A 17446-nucleotide genomic window follows, 5' to 3' on the forward strand; every position below is an offset into this window, starting at 1 on the left:
GGCTATTGGTTTTTGGTTCTAGCTACAAAGAAGTTGAACATCATTGGGGATATTATTTTTCACAAGGAAAAAGGTTGTAGTATATCTTTCTCACTAGCATTTGTAAGCCACCAAACACCAAAATGTATTGAGATCGAACATTAGGATATTCATCGTGTAGAAGAATCTTGAGAAGAGGTTTTGTTTCTAATGGAACAATTTCTACCTCTATCTCCACGTCAATCCTCATCTCTTGTGCATAAAATACCTTAGTGATGTTATACCACCATGAAAGATGCAAGGGTAAATACAATGATGTAAGCTCTTGAATCACAACCTTGGAAAGATGGTGCAGATGCAAAATATTAAGCATCAATGATGCCTAGCACTTGGAACTTGTTGATCTTCTAGTAGAGAAGAAAACTTTTGGATGCAAATGGGTCTTCAAAATCAAATACAAAGATGGTGGTAGCATTGACAAGTACAAAGACTGACTTGTGGCTAAGGGCTATGCTTCAAAATAAGGCTTTGACTATGAAGAAATTTTTTTCCCCACCACAAAGATCAAGACTATTAAAATGGTTTTGGGCCCCATAGATTGCAGGCTCAGCAAGTTGTTGAGCACTTGTGAGTTTTTCATTTCCTCGCCTCTGTTCCAACCCATTGTTCAAGAGCACTGCCGGAGTAATTGTCAGTTTAACTTGCCAGAATTTGACGGTGAGTTGTTCATTTCCTTGATTAATTGTAGGTTTAACTTGCCAAAGTCTACTTAGGTGAGTTTGGCGGGCTGACTTGTCGTGCTAGCAATGTGTCAAATTCGCAAAAAAAAAAGTGGGTTAAACACTCTAAAAATTCTCTTTTTCGCTTTAAAAAAATTATGAAAATGATGTGTGCCATTAATGTCTATGTGGTTTTGAAGGTCTTCATTTGGGCTTTGTGGCAGGGGCTCCATCCTCGGAACCTACCCTATATTGCAATGTGCTAGGGGTGCTGCCCCTTAGACCTCTGCTACGGGCTTTGCCCCTACATCCTGAAGGGGGTGCTATCCCTAGACCTCTGCTAGGTATCCCACTGGGAGTGTGGCCCTTGGACACCAACTAAACTCATATGATACATCTTGTAGCTGTATTTTGCATGAAGTTTAGGTTTTTTTCAAAAATTTATGTTTTTTAAGTTGATCAGAGTTTTACAGACTACTCTGCGAGTTAGAAACTTTTGTCTTGCTGAATATGCTGCAGTCTGAGTCTACAAAATGTGGTTTTGGCATTGTCAATGCAATTGGGCTGGCAGGTTCATTTGGAGATCTGAAAGAGGAAGTCTATATCACTCAACTGGAGGAATAAGAGATCACTAACTGAATAGTGAATCTGTTCCAGATCGACATTTACTGTATGGCACCCAAGGAAGAGATCTTTCATTGAATCCATCTACTGGTGTTGACTCAAGACACCTACGTGGTTCCCTACATGTTCATGTTTCTAAAGTTTGGCTTCTTTTAATTTTATTAGTTGTTTTAGGTATTTCTAATTTTATTAGTATTTAAAAAAAATAAAATTGGTTCTATATATTGGTTTGCATGTTGTCTCCAAAATCCAGATTCTTTTGCCATCCCCATAACCTTGTCCTTCCATATACAAATATCTGAGAAACACTGATTTTCATCAAAAAATCATTTTTTGGAAGGTGTCATATCTCTAATTCTAATCCCTTTTCAATCATGGCTAACTCTTAATTATATCTGAAATTATATTTTAATCAATGCCCTCTGTTTTTTAATATCCTTCATTTCGTGGAATTACATGGATATTGGTATATCTGTTAAATTAGAATATTTATTTAGTATCTTGTGGAGCTTGGCTATATGATTCAGTTACATTCATCTTATGAATCTTACTGAAGGATTTTTAATCATGTATCTTGCAGGAAAGCTCTGCATAGAGGTTTCATCTGCCTCTAAAATAGCCTTTATATCAGAGGAGTTGTGCATTGGTTATGGTATCTGCGTTAAGGTGAGATTGTTTTGCATAATCTGTTTTACATGAAGCTCAATTTTGTAATTATGTTCTTGTGAAGAAGGTTAGGTCCTACAGAGGATCTGGAAAATGCAACATGAATTGATTTTAAAACAAATTATTTCATATTGTTGAAGATTGGCAACGTCGGTCATCACTTCCAGCCTGATGAAGACAAATATGTAAGAGGCCTAATCTGCCTAATCGACTACGAGGGAGTGTTGATGCTATGGTCGGATTCCTTCAGGCTAACATAGACAACATTAAGGTTGTGATAATATTGCGATAATATAATTATACTATTATTATGAGATAATATAATTATATTATTATGTGATAATATAATTATATTATAAATATATTGTATAATAATATAATAATTATTATATTGTTATTAATAATATTATTATTGGAGACCAACTTGGAAGAGTGGTGACGCTTGGTGAAGGGGCACCATCGATATGTATAAAGGAAAAATAAATCTTCCTCTCTAAAGTAATTGATGATAAAAAAATATATATACATACATAATGCATATACATCAATTCAACATGGTATCAAAGCAGGCACGATAATTGGGGTTGAAAGAAAATTATTGGCCTTTGTTAGATCCGGCTTTGGTAGCCCATACATGAAACGATGCTTTAACTTTTCTGCAGTGGATCCCTTACATTGCAAGCTCAGCGATCAGAATTAAGATAATATACATAGCTACAATGAATGATGATGTCCTTAAGGTAGCATTTATGAAATATGGCTTGGTTTTCTAGAAATGGAGACGTGTTGGTAAATCAATAGAATATTAATAACGGAGTCTATGATTATTCTCACGAAGTCATGATTCTTCAACTCTAGGGCAGTATGAGCTTATAAGGTGCGATTTAATTATTTATGCCGCTCTTTCTAAGGTTGCCATAAGGAAATAAAGAAATATTATTCGATTATCAAACAGAAGGGAAACATTAGTATTTTGGTTGAATCTTACTCCCATGCAAGTGCAATATTGACATTCTTTCCTTGAAGTATGAGTTTGAATCGAAGAGCCTGTGCATGATTTTCCCCGAATGCAAAGCCTGTCTGAGATCATGAACGATGGTTGTTAAATCACAGTATTGAACAGATTTGAGAATGTTGTTCCTTGCTCTGGCATTTGGAGTTGGGCATTTGAAGCGCCACCTAATGCCTAGTGATTTGAAACACTAGCAGTAGTCTCCTATCAAGCATATCAGGTTGTTACTTGGAGGGTACAACTATCCCATACATGGCGTAAAGCTTAGATTTCTAATAGAGCTTTCTCTCTGCCTGGTGCTTCTTTATCATGACTTCCATATTTCTATATTGGTGTGAGCTGTTGCAGCAAATCGTGGGAACTCATTATCATATGCTAGAGTATTACACTGGGTGTAGGTTCGGGGAGACTCCAACGAGATTTATTACTGGACAGACTGCTTGCAATACAAACAGAAAAGATGCTTCTGACTCTCGTCTCAGGACATACGCATATGAGACCGTAAATGAAAATATGAGGTGTTCTACTGTAGAAATTGCTAACATTATAGTGTAGTTACTTCCTGTCATAATGGATAATTATACAGAAGTTCGGAGGTGTGAATGGTACTAAATATGCTATTCAACAATATGCTGATCAAATGACGGCTCTACTTCTTTGAATATTTGCATGCAAAAGTGCAACAGTCCATGAGGAAGCAATGTTGGCCATAGGGGCTCTTGCTTAAGTACATACCAGAATTCTATAAGCAGTCTTCCGAGATAAAGAAAGGACGGACCAAGAAGCATAAGAGATTGCACTCAAGGGAGCCTAAAGATATACTAATTCCAATTGGGCAGGGTGTGTGACTGATCGAAAGAATACCTCTGCAAGAGATAAGTATTTCATAATGTTCATGAATTTCATATGTAGTCATTAATTCATGCAATTACATTGATTAGAGGATCATGTATGTTTCTAGCATCAGTCGGTTTCTTCAAAGAGGAAGAATTAACATTCAGAGGGAGTTTGACAAACCAACTGAGACAACCTTGGACGAGAAGAACAAGAGGTTGATGTTAGTACTTGGAGCTTCAGAGGGACTAGCCAAAGGATCTGCTTTATTTGATTACTGAGGATCTTGGTCATATTGGTTTAGAGGGAGTTGATCATGTCGAGATGGTTTCTCGAGTGATCAGTTAGAGGACTATGATTCATGGGATGGACTCCCATATATGTAGGTTGGAAGGCCTTTATGTTGACTCCTAGGTCATGATATTCCTAGATAGATGAATACTTGGTGAACTTGGAAAACACCAAGAGTGATTCAGACTTGTTGTGATGTATTCACACATTGCCCCATTGCAAACGGGGACCCCTACTTTTTGCTTTCTAGGGTTTGTTTTCTAGGTCTTTTAGGGTTTTGTCTATTAGCCTTTGCATGATGAGTGTTGTCAGGGGGATCACTGGATAGCAGGCTCTACTTGAGCTAGGTTGAGTTAGTAGATGCTCCAAGTTAGGGTTTCTTTGAAAGTCTTCCTTAGGGCCTGGTTTTGCTCTTGTTGCTAATTGTGTCTTGCTTGGTCAGTAAGTATCATTCTTGAACGTCCGAGCTAGGTCAAGTTGGTGAGTGATGAAGTCTGGAATGTCATCCTGATCTTCAAATGCCCTGAAATTTGGCTAAGTCTGGAATGTCCTGATCGTGAAATTTGACTAAGTCTGGAAAACTGAAGAATCCTCCAAAAACTAGATTTTGCAATATAACTCCTGGAGGTCTGAAACCACTCTCAAACATCCTGACAGTATATATTGAATATAACTTTAAGTATAAGTTCTTATACTTAAATGTTATATTCCATAAAATGATCCTGACAGAGAGACCAAAATGTCAAATTTCGCTCCTAACCCTTCCAAAGGGTCTAGAGCGAAATTCTCCATAAGACATTCTATTTTGACCAAAACCTAGAACTAACGCATTCCTAGGCTTGAATGAAGGTAAAAACGCTTGTTTGAATGAGGAAATGTGAAAATGAAGTCAGGATTTGAGCCCAAGGATGATTTTCGCTCTTGACCCTTCCAAAGGGTCCAAAGCAAAATTCATTTTTCTCCACTTTGCTCTTTGACATGACCAAGTTTGTTGACTTCTGGGGCGTGATGGGAAGGTTTCGATGCACATTTGTCTTTGAGAGGAGATTAGAGGTGACAAAATGATGGAAATTAGCCTAAAGTAGGAATTTCGCTCCTGACCCTTCCAAAGAGTCCAGAGCGAAATTCTTGAAAACCTCATTTTTTCCCTTGTTTAAACCAACGTTCTAGTTTTGAGGTGATGGGATGTGAAAATGTGAAGGATTTTGGCCAAGATTACGAATTTCGCTCCTGACCCTTCCAAAGGGTCCAGAGCGAAATTCTTGAAAACACTCATTTTTCTTTTAGCCAAAGTCAGGACCAAGGTGGAAATGAAAGGAAAGTACTCTATGTTTGCCTCCCAAGGAAGATTAGAGTTTGAAAAATCAAGAATCAAGGTCAAAACATGATTTTCGCTCCTAACCCTTCCAAAGGGTCCAGAGCGAAAATCCTTATATCTCTTGTTTTCTTCCTTGTTTTGGCTAGGCGTTGACATCATGAAGGAGGAATTAGTATGTTCTTGCCCTGAGAGGGAGTGGGATGCTTTACAAAATCAAGTTTTTGCCTAGGAGATGAATTTCGCTCCTGACCCTTCCAAAGGGTCCAGAGCAAAATTCATTATATACTTCATTTGCTCCCTTGTTTTAGCTTGAAACCTTGCTCCTTAGATGAAGAACGATCTATGTTTGCTCCCAAATGAGATTGAAAGTTTGAAAATTGAACAAACAAGCCCAAATCATGATTTTCGCTCCTGACCCTTCCAAAGGGTCCAGAGCGAAAATCTTCTTAGACCTCATTCCCTTCCTTGTTTGACCAAATTTTGATTTGCAAGGTATCTTGAAAGGAAGAATGGACATGTTTGGCCTTTGGAAATGTTTGAAAGCATTGAAAAATGAAGGATTTTAGCCAAGAGGGTGATTTTCGCTCCTGACCCGTCCAAAGGGTCCAGAGCGAAATTCTTGGAAACTCATATTTTCTTCTTGGAGATGGTCAAATTCTTGAGTTTTATGGCGTGGTTAGAAGGAATTTGATGTGTTCTTGCCTTTGAATATTGGATTGAGGTAATGGAGTAGTCAAAACAAGCTCAAAATAGGAAATTCGCTCCTAACCCTTCCAAAGGGTCCAGAGCGAAATTCCTAAAATCCCTTATTTTCCTAGCAAAGTCAAGTCAAACTTGGGTTTTTGTAGCTTGGATGGGTGAGGAGAAGTGTTTTCTTGCCTTTTAAGGTGGATTCAAGTTGAAATGATGGAAGAATAAGCCTAAAACAAGATTTTCGCTCCTGACCCTTCCAAAGGGTCCAGAGCGAAAATCCTAAAACCCATCATTTTCTACAAAATTTGTACCAAGCCATGCCTAGACCAAGGTGAGGGATGCCCTTGAGATTGTCCTTGAATTGATTGTTGTCTCAAAAAATTATGATTTTGGGCTATAAAGGGAAATTCGCTCCTAACCCTTCCAGAGGATCCAGGGCGAAATTGTGCAAAACTTATCTTTTCCCTTAGTTTCATGCCAAATCTAGTGTGGATCATGATTAAAGAAGGCCTTAGGAATGACTCCAAATTGCCAATGATTATCAAGATTGAAGGAATTGAGCCAAATGATGAAAATCGCTCCTGACCCTTCCAATGGGTCCAAGGCGAAAATTCTTCAGCTACCTATTTTCCCTTACAAAATCAAGTCAAACTTGGGTTGGATGTGAGAGGAGAAGTGTTTTCTAGCCTTTTGAGATGAATTCAACTTGAAATGATGAAGAATCAAGCCTAGAAATGGAAATTCGCTCCTGACCCTTCCAAAGGGTCCAGGGCGAAATTTAACTAGACCACCTTTTTTCCTCAATTTTATGCCAAGGCAATTGCAGACTAAGCTGAATTAAGATGGGAGAGGTCCTTAGGAGTAACTTCAAGTTGCTAGGAATCATTGAAATTGAAGGAATTGAGCCAAATCAAGAATTTCGCTCCTGACCCTTCCAAAGGGTCCAGAGCGAAATTCTAAAATCTAGCTATTCCTTTCACATTTGTGTCAAGCCAAGCCTAGACAAAGATGATATAAGCCCTTGAGATTGCCCTTGAATGGATTTTTGTCTCCAAAAATGATGATTTTGGGCTAGAGGAAGAATTTCGCTCCTGACCCTTCCAAAGGGTCCAGGGCAAAATTCATTATAGGTCCTGTCCCTGGCCATGATTTCTAGCAAAATTCTCTTTTCTAGTCATTTTGAGGTCAAATAAAATGTTGCAAGCATGGGAGAGGGATCCAAGGATGAGAGTCGAAGTAAACAAAGTGAAAAGAATGGAATTGAGTGAGGATAAACAAGCAAAAGGTGAAATTCGCTCCTGACCCTTCCAAACGGTCCAGGGCGAAATTGTGCAAAACCTATATTTTCCCTCAAATTTATGCCAAGTTTAGTGTGGATCAAGATTAGAGGTGTCCTTAGGCATGTCCTTGAATTGCCAAGAGTCATCAAATATGAAGAAATGAGCTCAAAAAAAAAAATTCGCTCCTGACCCTTCCAAAGGGTCCACAGCGAAAAACACTAAAACCATCCTTTTCTCCAAATTTTGTGCTAAGTCAGGCCTAGACTAGGGTGAGAGAAGCTATTTGCAATGGCTTGGAAAGATGTTTGACCATCAAAAGTGTGAATTTTGAGCTAAAATGAGAATTTCGCTCCAGACCCTTCCAAAGGGTCCAGAGCGAAATTCTGGATAGGTCCTGTCCCTGGCTAGTTTTTTAAGCGAATTCTCCTTTTTAGACCTTGTGAAGATCAAACCAATGTTGCCAAGTTGAGAAGTGGATTCAGTATGAGGGAGTCCAGATGAAGTGAAGTGAAGAAAGTGAAATTTAGTGTGAATAGGCAAGCAAAAAGTGAATTTCGCTCCTGACCCTTCCAAAGGGTCCAGAGCGAAATTCTTCAAAATCACTATTTCCCCTTTGTGTAAAGACAAAATTTTGATTCCTAAGGCATGAAAAGACTGGAGGGAGATTATTTAAGCCTTGCAAGATAAATTGAAAGGGAAGAAGATGGAAGAATAAGCCTAAAACAGGAATTTCGCTCTTGACCCTTCCAGAGGGTCCAGAACGAAATTCTCAATTTCACTCAAATTGCTCATGATAGAGGTCAAGGCGTGGGTCCCTGGGTGCTGGAGGAAGGAAAACTATCATATGTTTGCCTTGGGAGGAGTTTTGGAGTAAACAAGTGATAGAATCATCCTGGAATACAAAATTCGCTCCTGACCCTTCCAAAGGGTCCAGGGCGAAATCTTTCGAAACTCCTATTTTTCACCTTGTTCAGGCCAGGCAAAGGGCTAGATGTGAGGTAATGTTGAAAAGAGGTCTAAATTGGCCAGGAATGCAAATTTCGCTCCTGACCCTTCCAGAGGGTCCAGGGCGAAATTCTTATGGGGCCTGTCCCTAGGGAAAATCTTGAGCAAGCTTCATTTTAATATCTTTTGTTGGCGATTTAAGGTATAAAATGCTATGTTAGAATAAATATAAAGTGTGTCCTTAATCATCTTATGGTTTGTCTTGCAGATGAAAGAAGACCAGTCCAACATCAACAGGGACGACCTCCTCCAATCCAGCATCATCAAGGACAACCTCTTCCAGTCCAGCATTTGAAGGAAAGGTGCACCATCCATCCTGCACATCAAAGACAAGGGAGGTTAAAGCAAGGGTCCATTGGAGAAGCAGATAGTCTCAGAAGAGTTAATTAAAGTTAGCTTCTCAGCATCATCAAATTGAACATCAACCAAGTTGCAAGTGTCAAACAAGGTGGCATCCCAATCATCACTCCTCCAGTCGGATTGGTCCACCTCAGCGTGTCCAGATTCAATATACCTGACTCATCAAAGATGACACAAACTTCGATGTACCTACCCCGGTTATCCATTGGTCGAATATTTCAGAGAAGACGTGTCCAAATAATGCAATTATTTCATTGGCTAAAATTGAGTTTGTTGTAACAAACCCTAATTAGGGTTTCATTGTTAAATCTTGGCCATTGATCTCAAATTGATCTGAGCCATTGAATTGTATTGAGAGCACTATATAAGCCCTGGCTCCTCATTTGTAAAGGCTACTAGCTAGAAGGTTAATGGTTAGTTCATAGAGGTTAGAATAGCTAATGATTAATAGCAAATAGAATAGCAGTTAGAGTAGAATAGGAAGAGAAGGCAAAGATTGTTGCCAAGATGTTGTTGTAAAAGACTTGTAAACTTCATTGAAGAAATGGTGAAATCTATGGGTCAATTCAACAATTTGCATGGTCTCTACTTCTCAGATTTGATTTCATGTTATTAGATAAGTGGAAGAAATGTGTTTGATTGATGGTGAAATTTGTATATCCATACTACTAGCAGTGTGTTGATTGCAGACTTGCCTTGTGTAGTCAACTGGAATCATTCAACTTGAGCTTAACTTCAATTGTCACTTCTTCATTGGCATGCATCAGCCTGATGGTATTTATGATTGTAGTGATGATCTGAAGATCATAAAGCTTTCCTCTGAAGATCGCACTAACCTTGTGGAGATGGTCCTGGGATGTCAAAACAAGACTTAGTTAGAATTTCATCAAAGGTCATTCATTGCTCTTACATTCTTAGCGTTAGAATTAGATACTTTCCTCGACCTCATCCTTTGCCTTTTTTTTCAAAATCTAGACTAGTGAAATCCTATGTTCCAGTAATATTCAAAGCGAATCAGACGTTCAGTCATCAAGTGTAAGTCCCCTTGTGATTCCAACAAAAATCACATTGTACCACAAAGAGCTTATCCACGAGTAGAGAACCTACATACAAGAACCTTGGAGTTACTCTGACTGATCCTACGGTGAGATCTTTAGCAGTTGGGAACTTTGTTCAAGAGAGGATAAGGTACCTTTAGGTATTTTATTCTGTGTTTGGACTCCCATATATGTAGGTTGGAAGGCCTTTATGTTGACTCCTAGGTCATGATATTCCTAGATAGATGAATACTTGGTGAGCTTGGAATACACCAAGAGTGATGCAAACTCCAACCTTTTATTTCATGAAAGGTCAAAACCATGTGGAGATCAAGTATCATTATGTTAGAGACATGGTGGAAAGGTATGCTATTCACTAATGTATTCTTCTTCTCAAAAGATGTTTTAAAGTGTAAACTCTTGTGATTGCATTTCTATTTGAGAGAGACTTAAGGAGAAAGTCCATATGTACACCCTCTAATATGGTTCATGGTGGATGTCATATGTGTGACTCCATGACAATTTTGGTTAAGTGATTGATGAGCCCCCTGTGACCACTATTGTGAGGTAACGATCTCTCAATAGTGAACACTTGGACATCTGATCATTATCGTAAGGTAACGATCTTACGATATTGATTGATCATACCATTATGATGGATATCATGGGACGTGATATCTATGGATATGTCATAATGGTTTATATCTCTAGTAGTAATATCTATGGATATGCCATAATGGTGGATATCATGAGACGTGATATCCATGGATAAGCCATAATGGTGGATATTATATAAAGAGATATTCATGGTGGATTTCATGTGACGTGAAATCCGTGGACATGCCATGTAGTAATATCTTTAGATATACCATAATGGTGGATATCATGTGAAGTGATATCTATGGATAAACCATAATGGTCGATATTATTTGAGGAAATCTCTATGGTGGATATACGTGAAGTGATATTCATGGATATGCCATAATACCTAACATCACAATGAGGTGATAAGCTTCTTGCTTGCTCATAAGTATAGTCATTGTGTTGGTCATCTCGATGAGGTGATATGTCTTGTGCAGCTGGAAGTATCCTCCCTAGCTGAGAGGGAGTGTTGAAGATTGGCAGCGTCGGTCATCACTTCCAGCCTGAGGAAGACAAATATGTAAGAGGCCTAATTGGCCTAATCGACTAAGAGGGAGTGTTGATGCTATGGTCAGATTCCTTCAGGCTGACATAGACAACATTAAGGTTGTGATAATATTGCGATAATATAATTATATTATAATTATACTATATAATTATTATACTCTTATTATGAGATAATATAATTATATTATAAATATATTGTATAATAATATAATAATTATTATATTATTATTAATAATATAATTATTGGAGATCAACTTGGAAGAGTGGTGACGCTTGGTGAAGGGGCACCATCGATATGTATAAAGGAAGAATAAATCTTCCTCTCTAAAGTAATTGATGATAAAAAAAATAAAATATACATAATGCATATACATCAATTCAACACATATTTGCTACAGAAAATGCCCATTTGAAGCTATTCAGATTGTATGATCTGTTTTATGTGAAGCTCAACCATGTAATTATATTCTTGTAAAGAAGGTTAGGCTCTACAGAGGTTCTGAAAAATGCAGCAATGACTGATTTTTTAAAACAAATTATTTCATATTTCTTACAGAAATGCCCATTTGAAGCTATCCAGATCATTAACCTCCCAAAAGATCTAGATAAAGGCACGACACATCGATATGGGCCAAACACATTCAAGCTCCAAAGGTTAGCAAGAAAAGATCATAACCGTAAAATTTGGCAGTGTAGAATATTTGACTGTTACTACAAATTGATAATTATATAATTAGTGCTAACTATTGTAATACAGGTTGCCTGTGCCACGACCAGGACAGGTTTTGGGACTTGTTGGAACAAATGGTATTGGGAAGTCTACTGCACTTAAGTCCTCGCTGGAAAACTTAAGCCCAATCTTGGCAGGTTCAATGTAAGGTTTTTGATCTGGAATTGGTCACTATAAGTAGATAATGTTAGAATGTAACTGTTTATTCTACCAAGATGTTTATTTTGAACCATTCACAACTAAGGTTGTTATGGTTTGGCTTTTATGCCTCTGCAGAATCCTCCCGACTGGCAGGAAATTCTTACATATTTCCAAGGATCAGAGCTACAAAACTATTTCACTTGTATTTTAGAAGATAATCTGAAGGTTGCCCTCTCTTTTCTTGCTCTGCATTAATTCTTTTTGACTGTAGTAAGAACATGATATTGATGTCAGGAGAGAAACTCGAAACAATTACCATAAGTTTTTTATTGGTATCCTGTCATATAGTACAAAGCCTTGCACATCAAATAGAGTAGGGAGGATTAGCAATAAATACAGTGTGTAAGCTAATAGGAATATGACTGATGAAAGATCCATATTATAATCTTGTGAGTAGTAAACCGCTAAGCCCAAGGATGCATATTTTTGGGAGTTAAATTTTCTTTTTTCTTAATTTGCTATTAACTAAAACAAACTCTTGCATTCTTTGTACCTATAAAATTTGCAGATGATGTTAAAATACGAGTAATAAATACTCATGTTTTGCTACCATTGGGGTGACTTTTATATATTGAATACATATTTGGTTGTTTTAAGCAGTAAATGCAGATAAAGTTAACTGATGGGCTCATCGTTGGAGCAGGCAATAATTAAACCTCAATATGTTGATCACATACCAAAGGCAGTACAAGGGAATGTGGAGCAAGTGATTTCCCAAAAGGATGAAAGAGATATGAAATCTGAGCTTTGTGCCGATCTGGATTTGAATCAAGTTATTGATTGGAATGTTGGTGATTTATCTGGAGGGGAATTGCAGCGATTTGCAATTGCAGTAGTTGCAATTTAAAATGCTGAAATATATATGTTTGATGAGCCCTCGAGTTATCTTGATGTAAAGAAACGGCTTAAAGCTGCTCAAGTAGTCCCGTCTCTGCTTAGGCCTAACAGGTCAAGTTTAACTCTAATCCCTGAACCAAAAATCTTTGCAAGCTTGCTTGTTTACTTACCCATAACAGTTATTGATGCTTGGGTGTCCTGAATTTTTCAGCTATGTTATTGTTGTTGAGCATGACCTTAGTGTCCTTAATTACTTATCGGACTTTATTTGCTGCCTGTACGGAAAGCCTGGAGCTTATAGGGTGGTAACACTTCCGTTTTGAGTAAGAGAAGGCATCAATATCTTTTTGGCTGGTTTTATTCCCACAGAAAATCTTCGATTTCGAGATGAATAACTGACATTCAAGGTGAATTTTTGAATATGCATATCACTACAATATTCTTTTTTTTCTCTATTCTGTGCAATCATATAATTGAAGATTTGATTCTTTACACCTCAAGAAAGTGCAGAAGAAATAAAAAGCTATGCCTGGTACAGTACCCAAGTATGTCAAAAACTCAGGGTAATTTCAAGCATAGTGTAAAGGAGGGAGAATTTACAGATTCTCAAATTGTTGTAATGTTGGGAGAAAATGGAACAGGAAAGACTACTTTCATACGCATGCTGGTATGCATATTGCACATTAGTGGCTGTCTTAATTTTGGTTACAGACATGAAACTGGAAACATAAATTGATCTCAAGTGCAGATCAGCTGTAATTTTTTGAGTTTATGAATTTTGTATCTCATATATATTTTGAATTGTTAATCTGTCTTCAATGGCAGGCTGGGTTGTTGAAGCCAGATATAGTAGAAAATTCAGAAATGGAGATACCTGAATTTAATGTGTCATATAAACCACAGAAGATCAGCCCAAAGTTTCAGTCAACTGTGAGGCATTTATTGCACCAAAAGATTCGTGATTCATACACACACCCTCAGTTTAATACTGATGTTATGAAGCCCCTTCAAATTGAGCAACAAATGGATCAAGAAGTTGTAAATCTTTCTGGTGGAGAATTACAGAGAGTGGCCCTGTGCTTACGTCTTGGCAAGGTATGTGTTGTGATTTCTAAACTCTAGGTCTTTTTTTTCTTTCTTCTTCTATAAATCATGTATTGAAATTTGAAACAGAAAATGTAACTAGTTATGTTTCTTTGAGAGACACACACTGTGAAACTGAGAGATTTAGAATTCTATCCTAGAATTCTACACCCTAGTGAAACTGAGAGATTTAGAATTCTATCCTAGAATTCACTCTCTCGTAATTTCAAATGAGAGTTAATTCCATGGATATTTGATTTATATCTTGTAATTGATGGGAAACAGATTGCAGTAAGATGCATGGATGCTATTTGGTTTTATAGTAACTGATCATCCATGACTACTTATAGTAGTCCCAAATTCTATCCTAGAATTCACTCTCGTAATTTCAATTGAGAGTTAATTCCATGGATATTTGATTTATATCTTGTAATTGATGGGAAACAGATTGCAGTAAGATGCATGGATGCTATTTGGTTTTGTAGTAACTGATCATCTATGACTACTTCTAGTAGTCCCAATTTTGATTGTGAGGGGCCACAAAAAATCTTGCCACTCTATACTTGGATACATTCCTAAATGTTCTATCTGATCCATTCTGACAAATGGTATGCAGCCAGGTCAATTTCTACTTGCATTTACATTTTTTATTTTTCTCTTGGGAAATAGCACAGACAGCTTCTGTGAATTTCTCGTTCACTTGAGTCTTGGCTGATAAATCCTGTTTAGAAGCAGCCACGCCTATGCTGTCTGCTAAAATGTAGCTCTCGTCATTCAATTACTTTTAACCAGTGTTCCACGGGCGTTGGGGAAGGGGGGACACGGGGATGCGTTTCTGAGACGGGGGGACCAAGGGCCTAAGTTTGGGGACGGCGGGGGGACAGCGGTGGGGCGGTGGCGGGGTGGTGGTGCTGATATAGTTATACATATACATACAGTACTTGAAAAACTAGTTTTCAAAAGATGTATGACAGAATTACAGTATAAGAATTACATTTCAAATGAGACTATAGGAAATTTGAAATACTAAATCTAAATACCAAGATTTCTAAGTTGTGTTGTTATATGGAGCCTAATCAGACTCGGAGGTTAGATTTTCCCTACTTCTATCGGCGTAGTTTCCCCCTATATTTTTCAACGGGGGTTTGGGGGCAGCGCCCCCAAGTTGGGGTCAAGGGGCAGCGCCCCTTGCGCGTTCCGCAAGGCCAAAAATACTTTTATTATTTTCTAAAGGCGGAATTGGAGTCTTTTATACCTAGTCGGATTTGGCCAATGTTTTGCCAACTTCAACTTGCCTAAGTTGGACTTTGCCATCTTTTAATTCTTTCTTCTTTGGTGGACTTCAAACATTGTTAGACATCTCCTTGATGTTGTTGACTTGATGGTTTCCTTGCTAAGACGGACTTGGCACATGCTTGGACAAGGCAGAGTTTGCATCTCTTTTGACAAGGCGGAATTGGTGGTCTTCATGGAAAGGCGAGGTCTATGTTGCTCTTTGCTTTTGTTTTATTTCCTTGGCTAGGCAGACTTGAACAACTTTAAGACAAGGCAGACTTTGGAGTTACTTAGGCTAAGGTGGACTTCATTAGTTCCATGCCATGGGAGACTTGGATGGAGTCTTGCCATGGGCGGACTAGAGATTTCTTTGGCACATATTCTTCATGCCTAGGTGGACTTTAGATAGTCTTAGCCATAATTTCATCATGCTAGGCGCACTTGGAACAAGTGTGGATATTCTTCATGGTGTTGACTTAATTGTAGATCGGAGTTTACTTAACCTTTGCCATCCTTGCTTAACTGTAGGTAAGAGTTTGCTACTTGTTGGCCAATTTTTGTTTGTGCATGGTGGACTTGTCCAATGCTTTGCCATTCTTGCTTTGTGCAGAGTCTAGCTTGTGCCTTGCCTTGGGCGGAGTTTGACGCTTAGACATCCATCTTCTTCTTACCAACTTTCAATTCTCCAAGGCGGACTTGGCCTTTCTTATGCCATGGCGGACTTTGGAGACTATCAGTCAAGGGCAGGCTTGGTTCATGCTTTATGCCATGTTCACAAACTTTTGGATAGGGCAGACTTCACCCTCTGTCTGCCATTCTTCCATGTGCTTGGCTGGTCAAACTTGATCTTCCCTTGGACAAATTTTCATTTTCATGACACTTTTCTTCCAAACATCTTCATTCAAACTGCCATGTCCATCTTTGACTTGTCGTGTTCATACTTGGATCATCTAGAACAAAAAAAAAAAAAAATTCAATTCTGAGGACATGGGTATTGATCATATGGTATGAGGAATGATCTTTTGGAACAAAACCCTAATTTACCTCGCTTTTTACACTTCAAGACCAAAATTTTCAATTTTGAGAACATGGCAGTAATGATATGGCCTGAGGATCAAAACCCTAATTCCACAAAAAAACTAAAAAACATAACCCTACTTTTTGTTTTGTACTTGAGGCAAATTTTTTTGAATCTGAAGACATGGGCATTGACCAAATGACTCGAGGAACAAAACCTAGGTTCTACTTAGGAGCTATGGATAAATGATGCATGATTTTTGTTTCTGAATCGAGATCTTGAAGAGGAAGTCTACATTGTGCAGCTTGATGGATTTTCTTTATCAGAAGACAAGGACATGGTTTGCAGATTGAAGAAAGGTTTATATGGACTAAAACAAGCCCCTAGGGCATGGTATGCTAGATTGGACAAATATCTTTCTAAGCTTGGTTTTAGCAAAGGTAATGCTGATAGTAACTTATATTACAAAACTAAGCTTGATGACATACTAATCAATGAAGTCTTTGTGGATGATATCATTTTTGGAGGAGAAGATAGTCTATGCATGAAATTTGCTGATATGAAGAATGAATTTGAAAAATCAATGATTGGTGGATTGTTGTACTTAACTCAGACTAGACCTGATATTATGAATGTTGTTTGTATTGCCTCTAGATTTCAATCAGATCCTAGAGAAACTCATGATATTGTTGTTAAGAGGATATTCAGGTGTTTGGTAGGTACAACAAACCTTGGGTTATGGTATCCAAAGAATGACTTCAAATTATGTGCATATACAGATTCTGATTGGGCAGGAGATGTGGATGACATGAAGAGCATTACTGGCGGTGTATTCTTTCTTGGGACGAAGTTGTTTTCATGGCTTAGCAAGAAACAATCATGTATTTTATTACCTACTGCTACCAACTATACTCATATTTTATAGATGAAACAAATGTTAAAAGATATAAGGGTAAGTTATGATGAGCCTATTGTTATTCATTGTGATAATACTGCTGCTATTGATATGTCAAAGAATCCGGTATTTCATTCCAAATCAAAACACATTTCTATAAGGTACAATTTCTTGAAGGAAAAGGTTGAAGCAAAGGAAGTCAGATCGGTTTATGTGCCTACTAAGGAGCAGATTGCAAATATTCTAACTAAACGATTGCCTAAAGATACTTTTGAATATCTCACAGATCAGTTGGGGGTTACCAACCCTCCAAAAGAGACTTAGAGATGTAGGAATGCATCAATTCGGTAAGCTTATAAGATATTTTCTTTGAGTCGGGTTGATGAGATGATGCTACTACTCAGGGGGAGTAGTCAACTGTTTAGTTCAGTATTTTTGAC

The 17446-nt window shown here is 37.9% G+C and overlaps 1 pseudogene; it reads left to right on the top strand.

Annotated features, from left to right (window-relative positions):
• The first annotated feature begins 1889 nt into the window (after nt 1-1889).
• Nucleotides 1890-14148, top strand: LOC131029906 (ABC transporter E family member 2-like; annotated as a pseudogene).
• The last annotated feature ends 3298 nt before the right edge of the window (nt 14149-17446 follow it).

This window comes from Cryptomeria japonica, chromosome 10, assembly GCF_030272615.1.
Source record: "Cryptomeria japonica chromosome 10, Sugi_1.0, whole genome shotgun sequence".
Taxonomy (NCBI): domain Eukaryota; kingdom Viridiplantae; phylum Streptophyta; class Pinopsida; order Cupressales; family Cupressaceae; genus Cryptomeria; species Cryptomeria japonica.